This window comes from Pan paniscus, chromosome 16, assembly GCF_029289425.2.
Source record: "Pan paniscus chromosome 16, NHGRI_mPanPan1-v2.0_pri, whole genome shotgun sequence".
Taxonomy (NCBI): domain Eukaryota; kingdom Metazoa; phylum Chordata; class Mammalia; order Primates; family Hominidae; genus Pan; species Pan paniscus.
In genome coordinates, this window is record NC_073265.2 from 51,636,452 (window position 1) to 51,663,474 (window position 27,023).

The 27,023-nt window shown below is 45.4% G+C and overlaps 1 protein-coding gene and 1 pseudogene across 25 annotated transcripts in view; one reads left to right on the forward strand and one right to left on the reverse strand.

The window, feature by feature from the left end:
* Window positions 1-1,945: 1,945 nt before the first annotated feature.
* LOC134729050 (uncharacterized) overlaps window positions 1,946-27,023 on the reverse strand; it is a 37,663-nt pseudogene continuing 12,585 nt past the window's right edge.
* TLN2 (talin 2) overlaps window positions 2,086-27,023 on the forward strand; it is a 453,861-nt gene continuing 428,923 nt past the window's right edge. For 14 of the 25 annotated variants that reach the window (XR_008621180.2, XM_063597112.1, XM_063597104.1 and 11 more), the window contains exon 1: window positions 2,086-2,277. The gene's annotated coding sequence lies outside the window, so the exon portion shown is untranslated. Of the gene's footprint in view, window positions 2,278-3,883; window positions 4,004-27,023 lie in introns of those variants that run through there. The other 11 variants (XM_063597118.1, XM_063597113.1, XM_034938875.3 and 8 more) reach the window with 5 other exon arrangements.

The window sequence follows — 27,023 nt, forward strand, 5'->3', positions numbered from 1 at the left end:
GTAAGATAGGTAGTGAACAAATAAGGCTATTTTCATAAAGCAGATTTTTATTGAGTACTTATTAAATACTATGTGCCAGGCTCCTTCAGGCACAGAGATACAGATGAGGTTCTTGCTCTCAAGGAATGTAGCTTCTATTACTGAATGGCATCCCGCTAATGGGTAGTGGAAAAGTGTGGGGATACTTTCAGGAGGATGCATTAAGTAATGGAAAATCTTGAAATCCAGGTGTCAGAAAGATTTTGAGATGCTTGATAGGAAGCTATTGGGCCCTATGAACGGAGGACTAAGTGGAAGGGGAAAATCACTTTAGTTGCAACCATTTTTTCCTCTCCTTCTTGATGAGCCTCTTATGTAAACCTGGCATTTGGACCATAAAAATATGGTTATTCTTTGTTAGTAAACCAAGGAACAATTTAGGTGGCATTAATTTAGTGAGCTTATTACCAGGGTCATACAGAAATCAATAAACATGTACTTTTTAATCAACCCCTGAGGTGGCTTGTTGCCACCACTAGTTATTCTGTCAGACTGGTGAATGTTTAAAAAGGTGTGGTGAACAAAAATACTTTACCTGTACAATAAGAAATTGTGCCCTGCAATTTTTAGGACTTTCTCAAGTTGCCAAGTAATTGGTTCTCTCACTGTGCATTGATAATGTATACTTTGTTAGCTTTACAGTTTATTTTCTGCAATAAGTTACAAAGTTGTACCCTAAGGTTATCTTTGCTGTTATGATACAGTCCGGTTCATCAGCCTGGTTAAGGACAGGGTATTGTTCTCACAGAATGTCCAGCCTTATCCAATGTTCCAACGGACTTATTCAAAATAATTTCAATTTACAAAATCAATTCACTCTCCGGTTTATGGTGACAGCAGTTTCTTTCTCTGAGAAACACTAAAAAGTTGCCAGCAGTTCCATTTGAGTAACTGAATAGATTTGCTACCTATTTCCTGGTCCATTCTGTATTGGGATGGAAATAATGTCGTCTTTCCTTTTTTTTTTGTTTTGTTTGAGACAGAGTCCCGCTCTGTCATCCAGGCTGGAGTGCAGTGGTAGGATCACCGCTCATGCAGCCCCCGAGCTCCCGGGCTCAAGCGATCCTCCCACCATTCTCCCCAGTAACTGGGACTACAGGCATGCGCCCCCACACCCGGCTGATTTTTAATTTTTTTTGTAGAGATAGGGTCTCGCTATATTGCCCAGGCCGATCTTAAACTCCTTGGGCTTGAGATCTTCCTGCTTTGGCCTCCCAAAGTACTAGGAGTAAAGGGGTCACGGCTAATTCTTGTTTTTTTTAAATTACTAATGTGTCCCTTACAGATAAATAAAAAAGTAAAATTACCCACAATTCCACCAATCACTGAGAGACTTATTGGTGTTTATCTATCCAGTCTTTTCTGCCTTTCTCCATAAATCAGTTTTTAAAAACGGGACCATACGGTACATAGTCTTTTGTCTCCTCACCGCCTTGAATAACCTTCACATTGTTCCATGGTATTTACTAATAATGACTGTAAATGTAAGAGGTATATAACTGACTTTATTCAGGGCATGGCAAGCAGGAGTGAATTATTTTCTTCTTATCAACACAGCACGCCCCTACCGCCACTCATCCCTATAGTCGTTCTCTAAATTCCTAAGTGACACCTGACCAGCAAGGTTTCAGGGTCCTTGTGCTGAAAGGAGCAGGCTCGCCTGGGGTCACGGCCCTCCGCTTCGCAGCAAGACCCCACCGCCCACCACGGCCCTCCAGTTAGCCACACCTCGCTTCCCCCAGGACCGGGCCAGAGGTCCCGAGAGGGCACTCTGCGGACCTAGGGGCCCCAGCCCACAAGACGCTGTGTCCTCCAGTCATCCCCTTTACACAGCAGAGCCCCAATTCTGGGAAGCCGGGGTCACCCCGAGCCTCCCTTCCCCGTGACAGCTCGGCCGGTGCATCACCTTCCCTCGCGGACCCTTTCAGCATCACCACGCGTGGGAGGAAACCCAGGAGGGGCGCCTGAGCCTCGGTGGCGGCCCAGCCCCGGTGCCGCGCGACGCCGCGGCCGGACCGGCGCCGCGCCGTCCCCGAATGATGACGCGCTTCCTGCCCTCCCAGCGCTCGCGGGCAGTGCGCTCGCGCTCGCCCTCGGCTCTTGTTCCGCGCCCGGAGCCAGCGGCGGCGGCAGCGGCTGAGGCGGCTGCGGGAGCGGAGTGGTCGCCCAGCGCGCGGGGGGACGCGGGCTGCACTCCCGGGCAGGCGCTCTGCAATGAGACAGTAAATGCATCCCCCGGTAAGGCGCACGGCTCACTCGGGTTTTCCTCTTCCTCCAGCTGCATGCACGTTGCATGAATTTCTCGTGTCTTTTCCCTCCCCTCTCCAGAAGGAAAATGTGGGGTTTTTTTTCCTCCCTTTTGCTTCTCGTGAGTGATGCCAATGCAGGAAAAACCCGTAAAGCTCCCAGATTTGATGGTCTAGGAGGGCTTCTTGCAGGAAAATAAAAATAAAATGAAATTAATGCACCTGTCTATTGCACATGTATGTTTCACTGCACTGGACCCGGGCGCAGCGGTTTGCAAACAGCCTCGCAGCCGGCGCCAGAGAGCGGATTCCTGGCCGTGGGCAGCCGGTCCCCTCCGGGGCTCTCGCTGGGTTTCCGGTAACTGGGCTTTGAAAAGCGGCCCCGCCTGCATAGAGTGTCCCCTCGACCCCAGCCGGGCCCCCGCGCCAGAAGAGTTGGCGCTGGAGGAGCAGCTTCATTCCAGCACTGGCCGCCGGGACTCCAGCGCCACTTTGCAAACAAGTCTCCCGCCGAGGCTCTGGGCTAAGACAGCCCGCCAGTGCGGAGTTCCTTCTCCAGTGCCGGACACTCGGACCTGCCGATCCCACGACTGCCCTTTACTTGGCAATCTCGCCACGGGCGAACTGCTGGCCGCTGAGCGACGGGGGCAGTGCCGGGCCGAGAGCGGGGACAGGCTTTGCATCCAGTGCGGCTGGCCTCACACAGACTCAGCGGCTCCCTCTCCTTCCTCGGTCCCACGAGCTGAAATTTTGCGCCCATTGGAAGCTGGAGGGACCTGGAGACGAGTATTTCGGGATCCCTGAGGGGACCGAGGAACGACTTTCGAGGGCGCCATATTTTCAGTGGGTCTTGACTGCGGAGGGGAGGGGGCGAGCAGTTTCTGGGTCCCGGGGAGAGCCCCGCGCCCCAGTCGGAGAGGCCTGATCGGTTGTCGCCGGGAAAGTTTGCGCGCCGAGGCAGGCGCGGAGGCGGCCGCGCAAGGCGCGCACGACTGCTGTCCCCGCAAGGGCGCGCGGACTACAGCGCGTCGCCACGCCAGACGGCGGGGCTTGGGAACGAGAGCCGCCGTCACGGACAGCGTGCTGGGCTTGCCGCCTTCCTCTGTCCCGCCTGGACCCGGCCTTGGGGCTCCGAGGCTCAGGGAACACGCCCCTCTTCCCCGCAGCTACCGCTGCCCGGGTGCTCAGCCGGAGCCGTGCGCTTGGCGGCGTCCCGGGGCTGGGCGCCGAGTGTAGAGCGTTCTCCCGGTGCCCGGGCTCGCCTGGGTGCTCCGAGGGGCGCGGTAGCTCACTTCCTGGGGGAGAGGAGGCGCCTTGGTTCGTGGATCGGGACCAGGGCCTGGCCTGTGGTCGCCCCGAGGCCGCCGAACAGCCTGAGCTTCCAGTCGCCTCTTTGGCTTTAGAGGCGACAGCAGTAGCGCCCGCGGCTGCGTGTTCTGCTCTCGCAGCTCGTAGAGGCGAGGAAAGGAGGGCGTTTCCAGAAGTTGGGGCTTCAGGTGACGCGTGGGGAAACTTGGATTCTTGCTGTCCTTGAAGAGCTGGGACAACTTAGGCCAGAATTCCTGTGTCTCATAGTGAAAACTTCTGGTTCTTTCCAGAAGATGAGAGAGGAATGAACTGAAGTGTTGGCGTTGTCAAAGACATAATTAAAGACGGTTGGGTAGGGATGATGTCTTGGAGAAGTGGACCCCAAAATACACGTAAATTGCCCTGGTGCTGTAAGTACCACTTATTTTTCCATTAATAATACCTGGGTGTGTTAAGTTGCGGCATTGTAAGGTTGCACGGTGACCTCCCTTCTCCAGAGCTTGGAGGCAGCGACCTCTCTAGAGTGAGGGGGAAGCGGGAGTGGGGAATCTTTACTTTTGTAATAGACTGTGACCTCTGCTTTGTGATGGGACAGGGCACGGGCGTGTTTGCCGACCTACAGACAGCCAATTGCAGGAACGTGTTCTCCTTGGAGTGTTACCGAAATGATGTCATAGTATTGAGGTTTTGTCGGCACTTCCGGTCTTCTTCACTGAAGAGGCTAGAAGGGACCACAGAAACCTCTGGGGCTGGGGGTTAGGTGTGCAGAGGGAGGGGAGAGGCTCTCCTGTGGGAGATGTGCCTGGAGATGTTAGGTGTTAGGCAGCTCTTTCCCTGATTCATTTCATGAAGCGCCTGCAACAGTGACTCCGATATGAATGTCAGCCAAGATTTTACCTACCTTGATTGCTTATTTGGGACCTTTATGCAAAATCAGAGGATGGCGGTGGGTGTGACAAGTGGCCTTGAGAGAAGAGGGATGCCTACACGAATGCCTTTTTTTTTTCATTGAGCACTAGAATAGTGGAAAACACCCAGAGCCCAAGATATATTTTTCCAAAATTAGCATAGCTGATTTAGAAGAGAAATCAGTTGCAGAAAGCCTCAATCCGTTTTAAGTTTCCAGTCTTAGAGGGAGCACCTTAATCACAGAAACAGGTCTCTTCAGATTGGGGAAGCCACTGGTTTCTTTCTGCCTTTGTAACCATTTAAGTTATCAGGGAGATTCCAAAGAATATTAGAGGGTTTCTCTTTTTGGCATTGATGTGGAGCTTCTACCTCCAAAGAGAAAGCGAACTTTTAACAACTTGACCCTGTTGAATGAGTTACTAGGGATATTCTGTCCAGGCATAGGCTATATATGTGTTTTGAACTCATCTACTGCTGACTCATTCAGGTTTTTCCAAACACTGTTCCCTAGAGTATTTTAAAGTGAAATTAGGGTTTAGGAAGAGGTGAGTATGTTATTTTCTAGTAATATCTGTCTTTTCTCCCTCAAAATTAACCTGATTTCCCCTCCTTCACCCCTCACTCCCAGAACATCATTAGTTCTCTAGAGCAGTAAAGGAAGATTACAGGTGGTGAATGATATAAATTTTTACCAACTATGCTCAGAAAAAAACTATGCATCTAAATAGGTATTTATGCATTTTAGCATTATGCTTTCTAACTATGTATATGCCACATATATTTTATACATGTTAAACCTTACATAATAAAAAAGAGAAGCTTTATTGCAAACCCTCCAATCTTTATTCCCAAGTTTACTACCTTAATATTTTTCTTTTTTTTAAATGCCTCTCTCAACAAATTGTTATACATTGTGCTTTGTTGCCTCTTGCCTGATTCTTTTTTTCTTTTTTTTTTTTTTGAGATGGAGTCTTGCTCTGTCACCTCAGCCTTCCAAGTAGCTGGGACTACAGGCACGCACCACCATGCCCAGCTAATTTTTGTATTTTTAATAGAGACAGGGTTTCACCATGTTGGCCAGGCTGGTCTTGAACTCCTGACCTCAGGTGATCCACCCGCCTCGGCCTCCCAGAGTGCTGGGATTACAGGCATGAGACACCGCACCTGGCCAACCTGATTCTTAATCATCATAACTTAATGGCTTGACCAAAATTCTTGCATTTTTTTCCTTTTAATATTTTGTAACTTCAAAAGGTTAGAAAACGAGTATGTGTTTTGGAAAGTTGCCTGTTTACCATTCTGTCTAGTGGTGTTGTGATGTGTGTGTGGCATGTCCAGACTCTTGAGACAGTGTCTACAACTTGTGATCTGTGACATTACTGCTCCAGAACTTTTGAGTCATAATGTTTTCTTGATGATTTTGAGTGGTGGTTGGCCAGTACAGGAAGTACTCAAAAAGAGCTAAATAATTCAGTTATTTTTATTAGGTACAAAAATTTTAAAGACAAGAAGGAAAACATAATAAGCAGGCCTGGAATTACAGCTTAACATACCCACTGGTGCCTTTTTAATTACAGTACTTTCCCCAGAACTTTTTAATCGTATTACTTTTATATCTAATAAGGAGACTAGTTAAAACCTAAGCCACACATAACTATTACAAATAATAGGGATAAATGGTGGGTATGACCAGATGTTTTGCCTAAAGTTCAAAGAGTTAGGGAATGTGAACTCTGTCAAATTTCCCCTTCAGGGCCCACACCCCCTCCTCAATAACCTGGAGAAAGGCAAAGAAGTCAGGGTGGAGGAGGGGAAGATAACATGCTTAAGGTAGACCTCTCTTGTGTGTTGACCACCCTGACAATCTTTGGCTTGGGGCAGGTGCCATTTGAATAACAGCTGGTGGACAAGGTTGGGTACAAAATGCTTTAGTTGTGAGAGTCTTTATATGTCACCCAGAGCTATGAATTAGGACTGGGCTCATTTGCCACCCATTTCACAGTGGAGTTTCAGAGACAGTGCCAAGACCATGATTTTGTTTTTCTCTTAATCAACAATTTAATTTCAGTCAAACTGATGCTGTTCTGAAAATGTAGAACAAGGAATGAACATTTGTATTTTCTTTTTACTCTTTTAGCTGCAGTTTTAACAAACTTAATTCCCTACGTCTGTTATTCACTCATTCAGTGTATGTTTTTGAGGGTTTACCATGTACTTTATGCTGAGAAGATATCCCCTGCCCTCACAATGCCCACACATTGTGTTCCGAGGAGGTGATACTCTTTTGTACTTTGTGTATCTAGTAGCCAGGGCGGGGGTGGGGTAGAGGGTGGGGAGATGAGAATGTGATGAAATAGTAACTGAAATACAACATTATAAAAAGATGAGAAAAGGATGTGAGCAGGCAGTTCCCAGAACAAGGGATGCAAATTATTGCATCTCTTCTCACCTTCTCTAGTGGACAGAGAAATACAAATTTAAAAACAGATATTATTTCCTGTCCATACAATTGATACATCTTTTAAAAGGTTGGTAATACTCTCTGTTCCACGGGGCAGGGTGGGAATTCTCAGACCATTGATATAAGTGTGAATTGCTACAACCTTTTGGAAAAGCAGATCATTTCTGTGAAAGTTTGGAGCACACATGCCATGTGAGCCAGCAATCCCACATTTGCAGCCTTGTTTTACATTAGGAAAAACATTGACATGTAAGGATCTGTGTGTAAGGGTGTCTGTTGTAGGATTTTTTTCAGTAAATAAACCAGAAGCAACAAATGTTCATTAGTAAAACGAATAAAATAAGGTACATCCATAGTATGGATTATTTTGTGAGGGTTGTGCATAACATAATTAAAAATAATACATAAAATAAAAGCTAGTTGCAGAGTATCATATGTATGTTGCATGACCGTATTTCTGATTTTTTATTTTTATTTTTTTGAGATGGTGTCTCACTCAGTCGCACAGACTGGAGTGCAGTGGCTTGATGTGGGCTCACTGCAACCTCTGTCTCCTGGGTTCAAGTGATTCTCCTGCCTAGGCTTCCCGAGTAGCTGGAATTACAGGCACCCGCCACCACACCTGGCTAATTTTTGTGTTTTTAGTAGAGATGGATTTCACCATGTTGGCCAGGCTGGTCTCGAACTTCTGACCTCAAGTGATCCACCCGCCTTGGCCTCCCAAAGTGCTATGATTACAGGCATGAGCCACTGTGCCTGGCCTTATTTCTGATTTTAAAAAAGAAGCCCTATGTATATGACCTTGGAGAAAGATGTGTAAGGACACCCAAAACTTAAATATTGTTTAAGATTAGCAGTGAGGAGGGAGAGGTAATTAACTTTCTCCATGTACGCTTCAGTTGGTTGACTTGTTCAAACACGCAGGCTTTTCTATATGAAAACAAGTTAAAAAATATTTGGTTAATGGATAAGAAACTCACCAGCAACCATTTAGAAAAAAAGGCTGGGAAGTATCACGCTTACTTTCTCTGATGCCTCTCATTGTAATCTCTTATCTCTTTGGAAATTTTCAATTAATTATTTTGTAAAATCTTTGATTTCTCAACTTTTAGTAGAGTATACCTTCAGTGTAAAGGATAGCTTTGATTTCTCAACTTTTAGTAGAGTATACCTTCACTGTAAAGGATAGCTTCAGAAAAACTGTTTCCCTCTGCCCCAGGAGGTGGTGAAAGTAAGAGCTCAGGAAAGCTCTTACAAGCACTCTCCTTTATCTTAACTTTCTCTGATCCCATGCTGAAGGAAGACCAACAGTGGCCCCTGCAGGGAGAGCTTCTGGCCAATTGAGAAGCCTTTCTTTTTTTTTTCACTTTTAGACAGGGTCTAGCTGGAGTGCAGTGGCATGATCTTGGCTCACTGCAACCTCCACCTCCTGGGTTGAAGCAATTCTCATGCCTCAGCCTCCCAAGTAGCTGGGATTAAGGGCATGCGCCACCGCTCCCAGCTAATTTTTGTGTTTTTAGTAGAGATGGGGTTTCACCATGTTGGCCAGGCTGGTCTGGAACTCCTGGGCTCAGGCAGTCCACCTTCCTCGGCCTCTCAAAATGCTGGAATTACAGGCATGAGCCACGGTGCCTGGCCTGAGAAGCCTTTCTGGATAGCAGCAGCATCTCCTCAAACTTGGTTTTCCTAATTGAGGCCCAGAGAGGGCTGGGTTGGTGTTTGAATCCAAGTCTCTTTCCATACGATCTCTGGCTTAGCTGGCTGTTCCACCTCTACCATTTTCAACCCAGCCTCCTAATGTGATTTTTGAAATCTTGTTAGAATGATGAGTTTTTGCCAGTTGCAGCTAAAGCCAACCTTTCAAAAGCATTTCACATTTTATTTTTATTTTTTATCTGAATAATATTTTTAGAGACAGGGTCTCTCTGATGCCCAGGCTGGAGTGCAGTTGTACAATCACACCTCACTACAGCCTCAAACTCCCGGGCTCAAGTGATCCTCCTGCCTCGGCCTCCTGTGAAACTGTGGCTACGGGAACTTGCCACCATACCTGGCTAACTTGTATTTGATATTTTTTTGTAGAGACCATGTCTCACTGTGTTGCCCAGAGTGGTCTCGAACTCCTGACCTCAAGTTATCCTCCCACCTTGACCTCCCAAAGCACTGGGATTACAGGTGTGAGCCACCACACCCTGCTCTACATTGAAAAAAGTACATACTGTGTGACTCTCTGAATCCTGATGGGAGATCCAGAATCTCAACCCACTGGAAACCAGGGCTGTGCTGCACAATTTGAAAACCATGCTTGAGATTACATCAGTGGTTCCCAAACTAAAATGCATGCAAATCACCTGTAGGGCTTGTTAAACCCCAGATTATTGGGCCTGAGTTTCAGATTCCTTGGGTCCTTGGTGGGGTTTGATTTGCATTATTAACAAGTTTCCAGAAGAGTCTTATCTTGTGGATCACCCAGAGAGGGCTGGGCTGGTGTTTGAACCCAGGTTTCTTTCCATACGATCCCTGGCTTAGCTGGCTGTTATGCTTCTACCATTTTCAACCCAGACTCTTAATGTGATTTTTGTAATCTTGATAGAACTGATGAGTTCTATGGAGAACCACTCGTTTAGAGGAACTAGCTACCTCTCTTCCATGGGTCTTGTGCTCTTTTCCATGTTATGTTATGGATGTGATATGGTTTGGCTGTGTACCCATGCAAAATCTCATCTTGAACTGTAGTTGCCATAATCCCCACGTGTCATGGGAGGGACCTGGTGGGAAGTAATTGAACCATGGGGGTGCTATACTCATGCTATTCTCATGATAGTGAGTGAGATCTCACGAGACCTGATGGTTTCATAAGGGCCTTTTACCCGTTTGCTTGGCACTTCTCTCTCCTGCTGTCATGTGAAGAAGGATGTGTTTGCTTTCCCTTCCACCATGTTTGTAAGTTTCCTGAGGTCCCCCAACTGCCCCCTGCTCCAGCCATGCTGAACTGTGACTCAATTAAACCTGTTTCCTTTATAAATTACCCAGTCTTGGGTATGGGTAATAGAGTAAATTGGTACTGCAGAGAGTGGGGTGCTGCTATAAAGATACCTAAAAATGTGGAAGTGACATTGGAACAGTTTGGAGGGCTCAGAAGAAGACAGGAAGATGTGGGAAAGTTTGGAACTTCCCAGAGACTTGTTGAATGGTTTTGATCAAAATGCTGATAGTGATATGGACAATAAATTCTAGGCTGAGGTGGTTTCAGATGGAGATGAGGAACTTCTTGGGAACTGGAGCCAAGGTGAATCTTGCTATGCTTCAGCAAAGAGACTGGTGGCTTTTTGCCCATGCCCTAGAGATCCGTGGAACTTTGAATTTGAGAGAGATGATTTAGGGTATCTGGGGGAAGAAATTTCTAAGCAGCAGAGCATTTAGGAGGTGACAGAGCATAAAAGTTTAGAAGATTTGTAGCCTGACGCAGTAGAAAAGAAAAACCCATTTTCTGGGGAGAATTTCAAGCCAGCTGCAGAAATTTGCATAAGTAACCAGAGACCTTTGCGGCAGCCCCTCCCATCTCAGGCCCAGAGGCCTAGGAGGGAAAAATGGTTTCCTGGGCTGGGTCCAGGGCCCCCTGCTGTGTGCAACCTTGGGACTTGGTGCCCTGCATCCCAGCCGCTCCAGCAGTGGCTACAAGGGGCCAAAGTACAGCTTAGGCCATTGCTTCATAGGATGTAAACCCCAAGCCGTGGCAGCTTCCACTTGATGTTGGTCCTGCAGGTGTGCAGAAGACAAGAATTGAGGTTTGGGAACCTCTGCCTAGATTTCAGAGGCTGTATAGAAATGCCTGGATGCGCCACTGCACTCTAGCCTGGGTGACAGAGCGAGACTTCGTCTCAAACAAAAAAAAAAAGAAAGAAATGCTTGGATGTCCAGGGAGAAGTTTGCTGCAGGGGCGGAGCCCTCATGGAGAACCTCTGCTAGGGCAGTGCAGAAGGAAAATGTGGGGTCGGAACCCCCACACAGATCCCCATTGGGGCACTGCCTAATGGAGCTCTGAGAAGAGGGCCACCATCCTCACACCCCAGAATGGTAGATCCACCAACAGCTTGCACCACATACCTGGAAAAGCTGCAGACACTCAACACCAGCCTGTGAAGCAGCTGAGAGGGAGGGTGTACACTGCAAAGCCACAGGGGTGAAGCTGTCCAAGGTCATGGGAACCCATCTGTTGCATCAGTGTAATGTGGATGTGAGACATGGAGTCAAAGGAGAGCATTTTGGAACTTTAAGGTTAAATGACTACCCTATTGGATTTTGGACTTGCATGGGGCCTGGAGCCCCTTTATTTTGGCCAATTTCTCCTATTTGGAATGAGTGTATTTAGGCAATTCCTGTACCACCTTTGTATCTAGGAAGTAACTAACTTGCTTTTGATTTTACAGGCTCATAGGTGGAAGGGACTTGCCTTGTCTCAGATTAGACTTTGGACCTGGACTTTTGGGTTCATCCTGCAATGAACTAAGACTTAGGGGGACTGTTGGAAAGGCATGATTATGTTTTGAAATGTGAGGACATGAGATTTGGGAGGGGGCAGGGATGGAATGATATGGTTTGGCTGTGTCCCCACGCAAAAATCTCATCTTGTAGTTCCCATAATCCCCACAGCAGTGGGAGGTAATTGAATTATGGGGGCGGTTACCGCCATGCTGTTCTTATGATAGTAAGTGAGATCTCACGAGATCTGATGGTTTTATGAAGGGCTTTTCCCCCTTTGCCTGGCACTTCTCTCTCCTGCCGCCATGTGAAGAAGGACATGTTTGCTTCCCCTTCTGCCGTTATTGTAAGTTTCCTCAGACCTCCCCGCCATGCTGAACTGTGACTCAATATACCTGTTTCCTTTATAAATTACCCAGTCTCGGGTATGTCCTTATAGTAGTGTGAGAATGGATTAATACAGGTGAAAGTTAGAATCTCAGTCAAGGGACATTTAATGCAATTCTGCCAATTTCCCCAAGCTGGGAAACATTAATATTTGAGTCATGTTACTTAATTCTTGTCTGAATTTGTTGTAGATATTTGGGGATTTAATGATGTTTTATAGATAGATGTATGTTTCATCAGCAGTGAAAGTGAGAATTCATGGGTATCATTTTAAATAGTCTATAGTGAATTCTCTTGGGAAAGAGGAGATTCTGATTCCTGGTTTTTTTCATGTCATACATGCATATTCAAGATTTTATGTCATTGATTTCTTTTAATAAAATGTTGGCTACATGTGAAGGGCATTGAGAATAATATGGTGACCAGATGATAAACGTGGCATAAATTGTGTCACAATCCGATCATTCATGCATTTTTTTTGAGGAAATTAAGCGCAGTAGCCATTTATTTCAACAAATGTTTATTTCAGTGTCAGCAAAGGGGTTATGTTTCCGGATTTTATTTTATTTTTTTTTGAAGTAGGGTCTCACTCTGTCACCCAGGCTGGAGTACAGTGGTGCAATCTGGGCTCACTGCAGCCTCTGCTTCCTGGGTTCAAGCCGTTGTCCAGACTTAGCCACCCAAGTAGCTAGGATGACAGCCATGTACCACCATGCTCGGCTAATTTTTCTATTTTTAGCAGAGACAGGGTTTCACCGTGTTGCCCAGGCTGGTCTCAAACTCCTGAGCTCAAGCGATCTGCCTTCCTCGGCCTTCCAAAGGGGTTTTGTTTCTAATGATGCTTATCAGTGACACATAAGTGTTTGGCTGTCCTCTGGGACCCTCGCTTGTCTGGATGTCCTTGAGAGACTTGGATGAACCAGAGCTCAAGCAGAGTATTCCCTAAAAAGCTTTCCTTCTCACTGATCTCCTAGTTCTAAAATTTTTTAGCAGGTGTACGTTTATTCTGTTTTCAGCCACTTAGTTTTAATTTGTTTTGTTTATTTTTAGAGACAGGGTCTCACTCTATCACCCAGGCTGGAGTGCCAGCCACTTAGTTTTAGAGCCTTGAATGTTTTTCTAGTGATTTCCTAGGTCAGCTCTAAGCAAAGCAGAATTGGTAGTGATAGTGGAGTGCAGGAAACAAAGAGACCTGGAAGGGAAATTGTCATGAAGGAGGTCATGTTTAAGTGGGGCTTTGCAGGATGGGTTTCTTCTGCAGTGTTCCTGGACCTAGCTGCACATTGGAATCACCTGGAGGTTCTGATGTAGTTGCTTTGGGATGGGGCCTGGGCATTGGTGGGTAAGTTCTCCATGTGATTCTAATGTGCAGCCAAGGTAGAGGACCACTCGTCTACAGTCCTCTGAGTCACCTTGCTTCATTCTTTGGAGATTTTAGCATCTGGCCCACAGTCCCTCCTCCCATCAATATTTTTGGTGACTTGAACATCTATATAGGTTGTCCACCCAATTCTCAACCTCTTAGTCCCTTGACCAACTCTCTTTCAGTTATCTTTTCCTCTACCCTGCTTCAGCCATCGCTCACATGGTTATCTCTAGACCACTGATTCTAGACAAGGAGGATATTTGGCAATGTCTAGAGACTTCTTTTGGCACAACTTTGGAGGAAGAAGAGATGCTATTGACATTCTAGTGAGGCTACTGAACACCCTGCAATGCACAGGACAGCCCCATACAACAAAGAATTATGCCATCCAAAATGTCAGTAGTCCCAGGGTCAAGAACCCTTACTCTAGTGTGTTTGAAGTTTTTTTTAACCCCAAGCCATAGGAGAAATATATCTTATGTGATGACCCAATACAAACACACAGATGTTTCACAAAACAGTATTTACTCTTACTGGGTATGATATACTTTCATACTTTTTGTTGTTTCATTAAAATAATAAGATGCTGTTTCTGACCCACTAAACTGATTTCACTACCTACTAAACTTGCACCCCATTATTTGAAAAATGTGGTTGTAGACCTAATCATTACTGATAACTGCACCTCCAGCAAAATCTGGACAAACTCACCAGTCTGACCGTCCCCTTTTCTCTTTTGTCTTATTGCCTCTAGTACTCGGTTCCACCTAGCTTTCACCTACAAGGGCTTCTGACCTGGTGGCCCTTTCTTTTTCATTGTTCATCATCCCTTTCTTGTCCTCCTTACTCAGCTCAGATTCTTGCATATACCCTCAACTACCTTGACCTTTCCCCGCTTTGTCTTACTGTCCTCGGAAAGAAAACCCCATCCTTGGTTAAGCCCACCCTCTGCTCGCTCTCCTTCAGCTACAGGCTGATGATCCTGCCTAGAGAAAACACATATCTCTCTGCATTGTCTTGCTTTTAATTTATGGCCACAAACCTCAAGGGGACTCTTGACACTTTCAGGTCCACTATGTTTCTATACCCACTTCTCAGCTGATGACCTGGCTTATTTCACTGAGAGAAGAAGCAATTAGAAGCTACTTTCATCATCTTCCTATACTAAACTTACTAACCTACCAGCACACACGTGTGAATGAGATCCTGTCCTCTCTTGGCTTTCATACTTGCAGCTATCTCCTTTCCCTTTTGCATCATCAGTTTCTCACTCTGATGGATAGTCCCCATCAGAAACATGCAGTAGTACCTGTCATCTAAAGGAAAAAAACAGCAGGCTGGGTGCGGTCCCTCACGCGTAATCCCAGCACTTTGGGAGGCTGAGGTAGGCGGATCACGAGGTCTGGAGTTGGAGACCAGCCTGACCAACATGGTGAAACCCCGTCTCTACTAAAAACACAAAAATTGGCCGGGCATGGTGGCGTGTGCCTGTAGTCCCAGCTACTCGGGAGGCTGAGACAGGAGAATTGCTTGAACCCAGGAGGCAGAGGTTGCAGTGAGCCGAGATCGTGTGACAAAGCGAGACTCCATCTCAAAAAAAAAAAAAAAAGAGGAAAAAAAAAAACCAGCAGGAAGAAAATACTCTTGACCCTGTGTCCTAGTCTGCTGTTCTTCCATTCCTCTACGTGCCCTTCATAGTAAAAATATTTGAAAGAACTGTCATACTCGCTGACACCATTTCCTGCTCTCTCATTGTTTCTTGAACTCACTCCAATCTGGCTTTTTGCCAATTTTTGTTTTTTGTTTTGCCATGTTGCCCAGGCTGGTTTCAAACTCCTGGGTTCAAGTGATCCGCCTGCCTTGGCCTCCCGAAGTGTTGGGATTACAGGCATGAACCACTGTGCCCCTCCCAGAACCACACTTATTAAGGTAGTGGCAATACCCATGTGGTACAATCCAGTGGCTAACTCTTTAGTTGTCATCTTCTATAGGCTCTCCTCAGCATTTGGCCAGGTCATTGCTTTCTCTTTGGAACCCTTCCACTGGCTTCCATGTCACAACCTGGTTCTCCTACCCCCTGGCTTCTCCAGCTCCATGCTTCTTGCTGGATGTTTCTTCCTGGCTTAAAGTTGGGGGCGCTCTCTCACCTTTCTCTTCATTAGGAATCTCTCCAGGATCACCTCTTATGAGGTCACGCCGGCATCCCCTGGCCCCTGTTCTCAAGCTTCTTCCTTATTTTTCTATCATTTATTATTCCCTGATATTACATACAGGACTCACTTATTGTCTATCTCACTGCATCTAGAATATAAGCTCCAGAAGAGAAATCATCTCTGCCGCTGTATCCCCAAGTGCCTGCAAGAATGCCTGGCACATGACAGGTACTCGACAAAAAATTCTTAATGATTGATGAAGGAAACCTGCTGGTTAGAGGTTAGCCTTGGATGAGGGAATGGAAGTCTTTTCCAGACTTGAGCTAAGGAAGAGCGTAACGTTGAAGTGGAAAGCAGTGTCTCATGGTGCAGTATTTTTAGGTCATGTGTTGAGAGTTAGGGGTTCAAGTATTGAATGAAGAAAGCACATCCTTATTAAATACTTGTTGAGTGGTAGAAGGCACCTGCAGAGGACAGCTGGATGGAGACAAATGGTTGCAGTTCTCATCTTTATCTCTGAAGGGGGTACTTAAGCAGTCTACTTGGCAACTTTTGTCGCTGGGTTGAAGATGATAAATGGATTTGTCTGAAGTGTTTATCATGGACCTTAATGTTCTGGTGACTTGTTTTGGTGAATCACTCATCCCCAGAGTCCACTTCTTCACAGGGGGAGATGTCTCCTTCTTCTCCTAAGCATTTGAGCTCATTGGGGAGTTCACTGGGCCCTCTCTGCGCTGCTTTCAGACACCCAGGTTAAAAGATCCCCAAAGCATTCTCGTCCTGTGTTTAAATTAAATCTCCTCTTCTTTCTTCATTTGCATTGCTTCAATATAGTCCATTTAATTACTTGGCACCGCACCTAGGTCCTAGTTTCATATAAGTGAGGCTATTTCCCAAGTGTAGCCCGAGGTCATGCATGGTGGATCTTCCAAGAGGGGCGTGGATTATTCCTGGGTTTGGGAGATTACATGAAGAGTACTTTAAGAGGCTTAATTTTCTCCTTGAAGGGCTCTCTACTGGACTCAACACCTGTCACTCCTAGGCTCTCCCTGATGGAGTTAAAGGAGCTTGCCCTGTGGGTAAGACATCAGCCAAGGGCAGCCTGAGGCACGCCACAAAGCAGTTAGGTTTGGTACACCCAAGAAGACAGGACATTTAGTACACCCAGGAAGACAGGGCAGATGTCTGTGTGGGACAACTCAGTGACTCGAGGGAAGTTTACTTTTATTGTCAGTATTTATTTTATTTTAAAGAAAGGTGGTTGGAATGGTTGTAGGTGGGTGTCTCCCTTTGACAGGGAAAGAACTGAGGCTCAGAAGGGTGTGACGCTTGACAAAGCTGGCACTAGAACCCTGCTTCCTCCTTTTCTAGGGATGTGCTGTTGGAACCTGTCTGTAATTCAGGGTTGCGGTTCTTAGCCCTGGGTACGCTTCAGAATCTCTAGGGAAGCTTATTAAAACTGCTAGTTCCTAAACCCACCTGACTCACTAAACTGAATCGGGAGCCCTAGGGAGGATCCTAGGAGGGTTTCCTGTAGAGGGTGAAGGCAGCCAGGGGACTGGGGACAGGCACCCTGCAGGGCAGATGCCTGCTGGCCATGTACACTTGACAGACCCAACTCCTTTCTGAGACACAACACCCATCTCAACTGACTGTGTCGCAGTTTGCTCCTCACTCCTGCACCGCTTCTGGTTTCTAAGACCCTGTAGGGCTCCATTTAAAATGCATACAGAAAGGGCTTTTTATTTTCTTTGGGGTAATTTAATTTTCTGGCATTTTCCCAATGTGTTTTGTCCTACTTAGGTGAGAATGAAAGCTGCATTTAGTGTGAGGAAGTCACCTCTCTGAGGGCTTTTATGAGTCCTCTTGATTAGGGTCCCTAGGTGAGGCTGAGACTGGCTCTGGGGTGGGGTTTGGGTTTAACCAGCTCTTGGAGAAGCTGGTGGGGAACCAGAAGCTGGCCTGAGTGCTGCTCTGACAGAAGGAGTAGAAGGGTACAAGCTGGCTGCGCAGGGATGGATTTTAACAGTAATAAAGGATGGTAAATTGTTGGCTGGTTTTTGCTGGTGAACTTGTCACATGTTTGAGTGCCCCGATCTTGTGACAGTAGCTATAGGCTGGAGACAGCCCAGTGGAGCCTGCAGCAATGCCTTGTCGGGCTGAGCTGCCTCTTTGATGAACCTCAGAAGTTGTTTAGATGGAGCTTTATGAATGTGCCTGGTGAAGGGCCTAGAGCAAGCCCTGGGGAATCCGAGAAGCATCAGGTGGCCGTATGCCTAACCATAGGGACAGGAGAAGGGCATTTTTCTCTTGAATTGGAAGCTGACAGATTGTATTAGTTTTCTAGAGCTGCTGTAACAAAGTACCACATACTGGGTGGCTGGGATCATAGAAATTTACTGTGTCAGTTTTGGAAGCTAGAAGTCTAAGAGCAAGGATTTATTCCTTCTGAGGACTATGAGGGGGAGCCTGTTCCATGCCTCTCTGTGTTTCTTGTAGAAGGGCATCTTCTCCCCGTCTCTTCATTGTTGTCCCTCTGATGCAGGGCAGACGAGCCCCAAAGTGGGGCTTAGTCCATGAGGGTTCTTAGCTTTGCCCAGGAAAGAATTCAAGGGCCAGCTAGAGGTAGAGGAAAACAGCTTTGGTGAAGCAGCAGTGTTACAGCTTTGGCAGTGCGACAGCTCTGTGCCTGCTCCTGCAGAGTAGCACTACCCCACAGGCAGTGTGCTGACAGTAGCAGCTCAGGGCAGTTTTGCAGTCATATTTATACCCACTTTAATAAAATGCAGATTAAGGAGTGACTTATGCAGAAATTTCTAGGGAAGGGGTAGTAACTTTTGGGTCATTGGATCATTGCATGGAAAGGGATGGTAACTCCCAGGTGTTGCCATGGCAATGGTAAATTGACATGGCATATTAGTGGGCATGTCCAACTGAAAGTTGCTTTCACCCTGGCTGTGTCTTAGCTAGTCCTCAGTCTGATCTGTAAGCCCTGTCTCCTGCTTCACCTCTATCCTGTTGTGTCTGTTTCTGTGTTCAAATTTCCACTTTTTATGAGGACAACAATCATATTGAATTAGGGACACCCTAATGATCTCATTTCAACTTGATTCTCTCTGTAAAGACCCTATCTCCAAATAAGGTCCCATTCTGAGGTTTTAGAGTATTGGACTTTAACATATTTTTTGGGATGGGGGGTACAATTCAACCTGTAACACAAATTGTCAGACTGCCTTCTGTCTCAGAATCTGCATCTGACATGGAATGCTTGTCAGTGAAGTTACCTTTAGAGGCCAAGGAACCCTAATTGTAGAATTCCCTTAAGTAAAGTCAACAAAGCCAGCAGGTGCAGAATTCCACAGTTCCCTTAATTGTGGAATTCTGCACCTGGTGATTTTGTTGATTTTACCTTTTATTAAGGCCTTGCACATTGATTACTATCATAATCCTGTGAGGTATTATTATTACTACTTTGAGGAAGCTAAGATGTAGCAAGGCTTGTATACTAAATAGTAGATAAGTTTGACTGAAGCTCAGATCTCCTCAGTATCATAGGTTTCTCCCCGTAATACCAGTGAGTCTCAAACCTTGATATGCATAAGAATCTCCTAGGCAACTCATTAAAAATACAGATTTGGGAGGCCCTGTCTGAATCAGAAGCTCAGGTTGCAACCACAGAATCCATATTTTTATTGTTTCCCCCGGATATTTCAATGCATTCAAAGATATGAGAACAAATGTACCCTATCATGGACATAATTTAGAGGGGAAAAACCACCATCACCACCAAGTTTTCATTTGATTTTTGTTAGCTGGCTTGCGTCGGAATCCCTAGGAGATGTCATGGAAAGGTGCTTACTGGGCTGGGTGCAATGGCTCATGCCTGTAATCCCAACACTTTGGGAGGTTAAGGTGGGTGGATCACTTGAATTCAGGAGTTCAAGACCAGCCTGGCCAACATGGAGAAACCCCATCTCTACTAAAATACAAAAATTAGCTGGTGTTGTGGCGGGCGCCTATAATCCCAGCTACCTCAGAGGCTGAGGCATGAGAATCGCTTGAACCCGGGAGGCAGAGGTTATGGTGAGCTAAGATCACACCACAATACTCCAGCCTGGACAACAGAGTGAGAGAGTGAGACTCTGTCTCAAAATAAATGAATAAATAAATAAAAGAAAAAGAAAGGTGCCCACTGGAGTCGGGGGCATTTCAAACTGTAGAGCCCAAGGGGATTGTCTTCTTGTACAGTACCCCTGCCACCATAGTTGTGAGCAAGGTCTGAGCTCTTTGTCTGCCCACACCATGCTAATTGTCCCTCCGTTAGTGGAAAATAAATCTGGCTTGAACTTTCTGTGCTACACAGATGTACCTTGTACCACAGTGGAGTGGCGGGTGGGAGGTAAACTGAGAGGGTGTGGCCTTAGATAAGTCACTGTGTGCCTTATCAAAACAAGGCAAGAAAAAAAGTGATCATTAAGTATTTATTGTTATTGTTATAAAATGTGTTTGTATTAACTAAAGTGTGTTCGAGCATGCACAGTGCAGAAGAAACACCTGGATAAATTTTTTAAAACAGGCCTGCCTGGGCCCCAGCCCCAGAGATTTTCTTTTAGCAAGTCTAAGATGGGCCCCCAAAATTCTGAGCTGCTGGTCAGAGGACCACACTTAGAGCAAGCAGCCCAATATTAATGCAATATTGTCACTGTATAGTTCAGCTTTTGATATTACAATGACCGTCTCTCTGAATAATGAAACTATTTATAAGCTTTGGCCACTAGCCTGTAGATTCTAACCCATGTTCAGGACCAATATCCAAATTATTTCACCATATTAACTTTATTATAGTGATTATATAGTAAAATACATGGTTTCTTAGCTAGGGTTATGTTTCTTAGAGTGTAGTCTTTGGATCACCACCATCAGTATTACCTGTGATTAAGGTTAAGTATTGTAACTGCCCAATACCTGGAGATTTTAATTTGGTAGTCCAAATTAATTGTATGGTCCAAGAACTTGTAGTTTTCTTTTCTTCTTCTTCTTTTTCTTTTTTTTAATTTGTAGAGACTAGGTCTTGCTTTGTTGCCCAGGCTGTTCTTGAACTCCTGAGCTCAAACAATCCTCCTGCCTCAGCCTCCCAAAGTGCCGGGATTACAGGTGACAGCCAGCATGCCTGGTCCTTATTTTTACTTATTTATTTATTTATTTTTTTTGGGGGGACAGGGTCTCACTCTGTCTCCCAGGCTGGAATGCAGTGGTGTGATCTCTGCTCACTGTAACCTCTGCCCTCCAGGTTCAAGCGACTCTCCTGCTTCAGCCTCCTAAGTAGCTGGGACCACAGGTGGCACCACCATGACTGACTGTTGGGGATTTTTTTTGTAGAGACTGGCCATGTCGCTTATGGCCAGTCTCTAACTCCTGAGCTCAAGCCTTCCGCCTGCCTCAGCCTCCCAAAGAGCTGGGATTACAGGTGTCAGCCACTGCGCCTTGTAGTTTTTATAATCAAAATATCCTTAGGTATACTGAAGTTTAAATGTCACTGAACTAGGGTTTGGAAATCAGTCCTGCTTATTACCAGAAGCCAGTCACACAGTAGGGTTATAAATACTGTTAGATTGTTTATATTGGCATTTGTTTCCATTTTTTTCTGGCTGTTGCAGGGTCTCATTCTGCAACAGAGATGTAATCTTAATAGATTGTTAGCTTTCTATTTGAATAACCATTCCCCTTCTCATTTTTTATAAAAGCTCATGCAATTCATTTTAAGATAGCCTTTTAAAAAGTTACGTTCATTGTCAAAGTAAATTCCTTTGGAGCATTAATAGTATGTGAAATATATTTTAGATTTTTGGAGTTAATTCAAGGAGGCTTTGTGGTTTTAAACTGCACAGGTAGTTAGGAATGACCATGGTTGAAATATATGTATATTCTTGGACTCTGCATGCATATTTCACAAATTGGTAAATGCTTTCATATGGGAGGGGGAGGGTTGGGAGGAGATACTTTATTCATAGAAGAGATTCAGTTTTCTTGACCAGTGTAATAGATCTTGGTATTCTAAGTTCTGTGCTTTGCAGATGTTTCCACAAATGAATTTTTTCCCCCTAAAGACAAGATTTTTAGTTCTATGTTCTTCCTTCTGGGAAAATGAGGAACCTTTATTTTTAGAAATGGGAGCTAGGGCCGGGCGCAGTGGCTCACGCCTGTGATCCCAGTACTTTGGGAGGCCGAGGCGGGTGGATCACGAGGTCAGGAGTTCAAGACCAGCCTGACCAACATGGTAAAACCCCGTCTCTACTAAAAATACAAAAATTAGCCGGGCGTGGTGGTGTGCGCCTGTAATCCCAGCTACTCAGGAGGCTGAGGCGGGAGAATTGCTTGAACCCAGGAGACGGAGGTTGCACTGAGCCGAGATCACGCCATTGCACTCCACCTTGGGCGACAGAGCGAGACTCCATCTCAAAAAGAAAAAAAGGAAAAAAAAAAGGGAGCTAAAGTTAATTTTGTGTCTTTGGGTCATATATACTCACATCATTTTATATCATGTATTCTTGAAAAGTTAGAGATAAATAAAGTACTTTAAAAACTGCAGCAAGATTTACAGGCATTTGTCAAAATTTATAGAACTGTATCCCTAAAAAGGATGAATTTTACTCTACATAATTATACTTTAATAAACCTGATTTAAAAAAAAAGGTATCAGGGGAAGTTGTCACTTTAGCCATGCTTTTTGTGAATTAGTTTGCAAAGTAAAGATTCCTTTTGTGAAGCACGTATTCCCTCAAGGACCCTCTCTGTTTCATACTTGTTTGAAAACTGTTCTTTGTGCATTCTCTCCGTTAGTGCTTAGTGGGCTGGGTGGAGTGGAATTGGTGCAGGGCTACTGAGGGATGGGCGCAGCCTCTTATCCATTACTCTTAGTCATTTCTTTCTTAGAACCACATCTGGCACATGTGGGAGTTCACAGAGGTTTGGGGGATGAATTAAACCATCAGATTGATGAAGAAGCCGAGGTGCAGAGAGCGAAGGGGCTTGTTCAAGTACGGTGATAAGGTAGCGTAAGTGGGAGAAGAGTCCTTTGGTCTTCTGACTCCTAGGCCAGTGCCCTTCCACTGTGCATTCTCCAATGCATAGTGTATCTTGTAAATTCGTGTTTTATAGTTTGGGAGTCTTTTAAACCAGGGTACATCCATGTGCTTGCTGTGGTTGTGGAAGCAGCCTATTCTTGTAGAAGAGCCCTGGCTTTGGAGTCATTCATCAGTTTGGCACATCTTTTTCTGGGTGTCTACCAAGTGCATGGTGGATACAGCCTGAAACAAAACAGACCTGAGCCCTGCCCTCATGGATAGCACAGTCTGGAAGCGTATGTGTGGACCGAGGCATTAAAACAAACCAAAGAGGGATGAATGCTGCAAAGGTCACAAACATGCTGATGTGGGAACCCACCGCATAGTGGCCATAATTTAGTGTGACCTTGGACAAGTCACCTAACCACTGTAAGCCTTAGTGTCCTCATGAGTAAAACGTGTATATCATCCCCAAGTAATGAAGTTATTGCAAGGATTTAGTAGATGATGGATGTAAAACAGATAGTTCATGCTCCTGGGCACATGGTAATTAGATGTTATTCCTCCTTAGAGAGTGTGAGTAATGGATGTGTGTGTGTGTGTGTGTGTGTGTGTGTGTGTGTGTGTGTTTTGTTCCCGTGCTGCATTGGCCCTTGTAGGCAACCTCAGGATAGAAGTTTGATATATATTTTTTTCTTTTGGGTCATCTTAACAATGGGGAGATATATTGGAGGGCTCTGCAGGGTTTTGCCCATTGAGGTTGAGGTTGGAGCAGAGCTTTCTAGTCAGGGAGCTGAATTATGCTAACAGGTGAGCTGAGATAGTGAATGATGCCTTTAGTCCTCTCTCCATTCCTCTGGGGCTGCCAGGACTTAGGCCCTACTGACATGGTAATTTTTCAAGTATGCCAGAACTTGGAAAAGTTTGGGAGATTATTCATCTCTCAAAATGGGGGCCCTAGAAGCAGGGGCTAGGCTGTTAGATTTTAAGTTAACTAAAGAGAAAAATGGAAAGGAGACAAGGGGACCCACGGGTTGTGTGGGAACTTTAGAAGAGGGATGTGGATGAACTAGTTCAGGGTTTCCCAGACTTCTCGGATGATAAGATTCATCTGAGTACTAACTCAAAGTAAATTTACACAGCTCGCTGGGCATGCTCTGGCATATTTAACAGTTAGCCCATGTAATTCTTACCAGGGACTTTTGGGAAACACTGGGTTAGATCATAAGTCTCTTTGTCCCTGCGATTTAAAATGGGTCTGTGGACCAGCAATTTCAGCATCACCTGGAAACTTGTTGGAAATGCAGAATCTTAAGTTAATCCAGACCTACGGACTCAGAATCTTCATGTTAATCAGATCCCGAGGTGAACTTGCATGCATACTAAATTTGGGGAAAGGCTTGCCTAGAGGACTGGGACACCTGTCAACATTTGAAACCAGTAAGGTGGTGGTAACAAGGGCTGATAACCTTTTTGAGGAATTGGAAGCGATGGAGGTCTGGGATTTGAACTCAAGTTTCTGGCTCCAAATTGAGTGCTCTACTCAAATCCTCTTGAACCTGTGGTCTTTCGTCATCTCTGATGGCAGGGTGCTAGCTGTCCTTCTGTTAATGTTGACCCTGGAAGAATGATGCCCAGGGAGACAGGAGCATGTGTTTTTTGGCACGACTGGGACCACCCAAATGTGTCACAATTCTTGGCATCCATTAACTGTCAGGACACCTTCTTCCTGTCCCTGGGTAAAGACTTACATTCAAATGTAACAGTCAGCAACTTTGAGTTCTTGAAGACCTGTGGAGGTTTACATCATACCAGCAGTGGGTCCTTGAAAAAGTTGTTATATTTTTGTCCAAGGGCAGGATCAGATGGAGTACAGTTTTTCTAATGCTCCCCTAGACTCTTAAATCCTCCTTCTCTAAGCACAATGTCAGAGGAAATACCCTGCGAGGCACTTGCCAAATGGCTTGAAATAAGCGTCCGTGCACATTTCTGAAAAGACAATTAGAAGCTTATTTGAGGAACTAAAGGCCTGCTGTGCTAGACATTAGTTGGAGAGAACTCAGTGCCAATTTGGGAAACTCTCCTGGGGGCTCTTTCTCATCACAGCCCCTGTTTGGAGAAGCTGAACTAGAGAAGTGGAGAGACTGCAAGGCTTGGGAGAGTGGAGGATAGGGAGGAGGGGAAGAGGGAGCGATGTGCCCTCGAGAAAAATGAACAATGCCAATGTCTCCTCCAGGGAGAATCGAAATCTTTGCAGGTAAAATCAAGTGGAAAAGGGAAAGTCATTATAAGTTCATCAACACTTGAATTGTGTTGCTAGTTAGCACTGGTATCCTGGCCTTGGAAGACTCTTTAGCAAACTGAGCCCTCATGAGGTTAGTGCCCTGCCCAAGGTGACACATGGGGTTAGATATAAAGCCTGATCAGAATCCAGGGATCTTATTTAGTCCATGCACTGCCCCTTGTGCTCTGCTGCCTTGGAAGATGCTAAGAATGTAAAATTACAATGATTGGATCCAGATGTGCTGGCCCTGCCCCCACCCCCAAGCTAACATAGTGAGTTTTATTGCTAGTCCATCTGAAGTGTACGAGGCATAAAGATCAGGAAAGAAAAATCTCAAGCCAGTAAATATCCCTATTGTTGGGGATGCTATACCCGGCTGTTTCTCTTGGCTTGACGCGCCAGATAGAGCAACCTACGGAACACAGAACAGGGAAAACCTCTGCACTGTAAGTGGCAGGATGTTTGTGTTCAAAGTCATGGCGTGAATTTATATGCTATTGCCAAGGTCTGCAGGGACAGGTGCACATTAAGTTTTTAAAATTAAATTGTAGAAAGGCTGAAACTTTACAGCGATTCTTGTAGCATGAGTAGGGGATCTGAAAGGGCTCCAGTGCAGAGGCATGGGGTGGATAGAGGCATTTTCTGTGATGAAACACCAGATTGCTTGTGCAGAAAATCTGAAGCCTTTGACGTTTATGTTGCACAGTTCAGCAATAGATTACACATTGTCTTGGTTAAAAATGGTTTAATGTGTATGCCTATTTTATTTTTGTCCCCTAGATTGAGTTTTGAAGGCAGGAACCAAGCCCTTTATTTATCTGGCAGTCTGAGGGTATGGTAAATGATTGGAGCCATCTGGCTGCAGTGGTCAAGGGAGATTGCCTTGGGAAGTTGAACTTGAGCTAGAGGCCAAGTGCACTGAATTTTGGTGTCTTTCCATGTGGTTTTGGCTGTGGCAGCTGGGCCATTACAACTTCATAATCATATGTCATATTGGTTGAACTCAGTGAAGTGTTAGCAAAAAAAAAAAATATATATATATATATATAATTTGAGAAATTAAATCCTTTTAGATGATAGTAGGAACAAGTAAGTGGTGCTTGAGGTTTAATTTGATTTGAGAATGTGGGGGAGGAGAGTGAGCCTATGCTTTGATTTCAGTCGTGGAGCACTGGTGTTCCAAGGGGATTGTGTTTGAGAACCAGTGGGCTTAATCTTGCCACTGAATCCAGTAAGAAGCTAGTTTGTCCTTCAAGTAGAGGCTGAGGTGCTGTGTTCAGCAGGCTCCTCAAAGTGTAGTCCAGGACCAGTGGCAGCAGCAGTATCACCTGGGAACTTACTACAAATGCAAATTCTCCAACCTCGCCCCCAACCTACTGAACCATACGCTCTGGGCTGGGGCTCAGGAACCGTTGTTTTAACAAGTTCTCAGGGGTGTTCTGCACACAGAGGTTTGAGAACCGCTGTCATACAGTATGTAACAGCAAAAGTGATTTGGACGTTCAGTCTAGTGGGTCATTTCCCAAAGCATTTCATGTTTGGTTGCCTGCTTGTTCTGGTAACACAAGCCAAGTTGACGGTGGTAAATAAAGTTAGATTTCCACTAGTGCTTAGTAATAATTAATGACAGCTCCAAGGTCTGGCTGGACGGAACCCTCGAGTCTACCTCCAACTTGGCTCTAAAAGCAGACTCTGGTTGTGACCCAAGGAGGAGTAAATAAAAGAATTTTTCCTGTCAAGCATGCCGTTTAAAATTTTTATTATTTATTTATTTATTTATTTATTTATTAGTGAAATGGAGTTTCACTCTTGCTGCCCAGGCTGGAGTGCAATGGCGTGATCTCGGCTCACTGCAACCTCTGCCTCCCAGGTTCAAGCAATTCTGCCTCAGCCCCCCGAGTAGCTGGGATTACAGGCGTGCACCACCATGCCCTGCCAATTTTTGTATTTTTAGTAGAGACAGGGTTTCACCATGTTGGCCAGGCTGGTCTCAAACTCCTGACCTCAGGTGATCTGCCCACCTCAGTTTCCCAAAGTGCTGGATTACAGGCGTGAGCCACTGTGTCAAGGATGCCTTTGATAGTCATGTTCCTGTTAGGGACAGAGATGGACAGATTTCTGGGAGGAAAGGGTAGGAGAGGTGCCCGAACTGACTGACAGCCGTGCAAGTTTCTTCTGAGGAGACGTAGCAAGTGGCAGGGCTGAGACATGGACATGGATGTTTTTCACCTGTGTTCAGCTGGCTGCATGATAGCAAAAATGTTTGATGAACATTCTGCTGCTGAAAGGACTTTTTCATTGTAACAGTTGAAACAGAGCTCTCT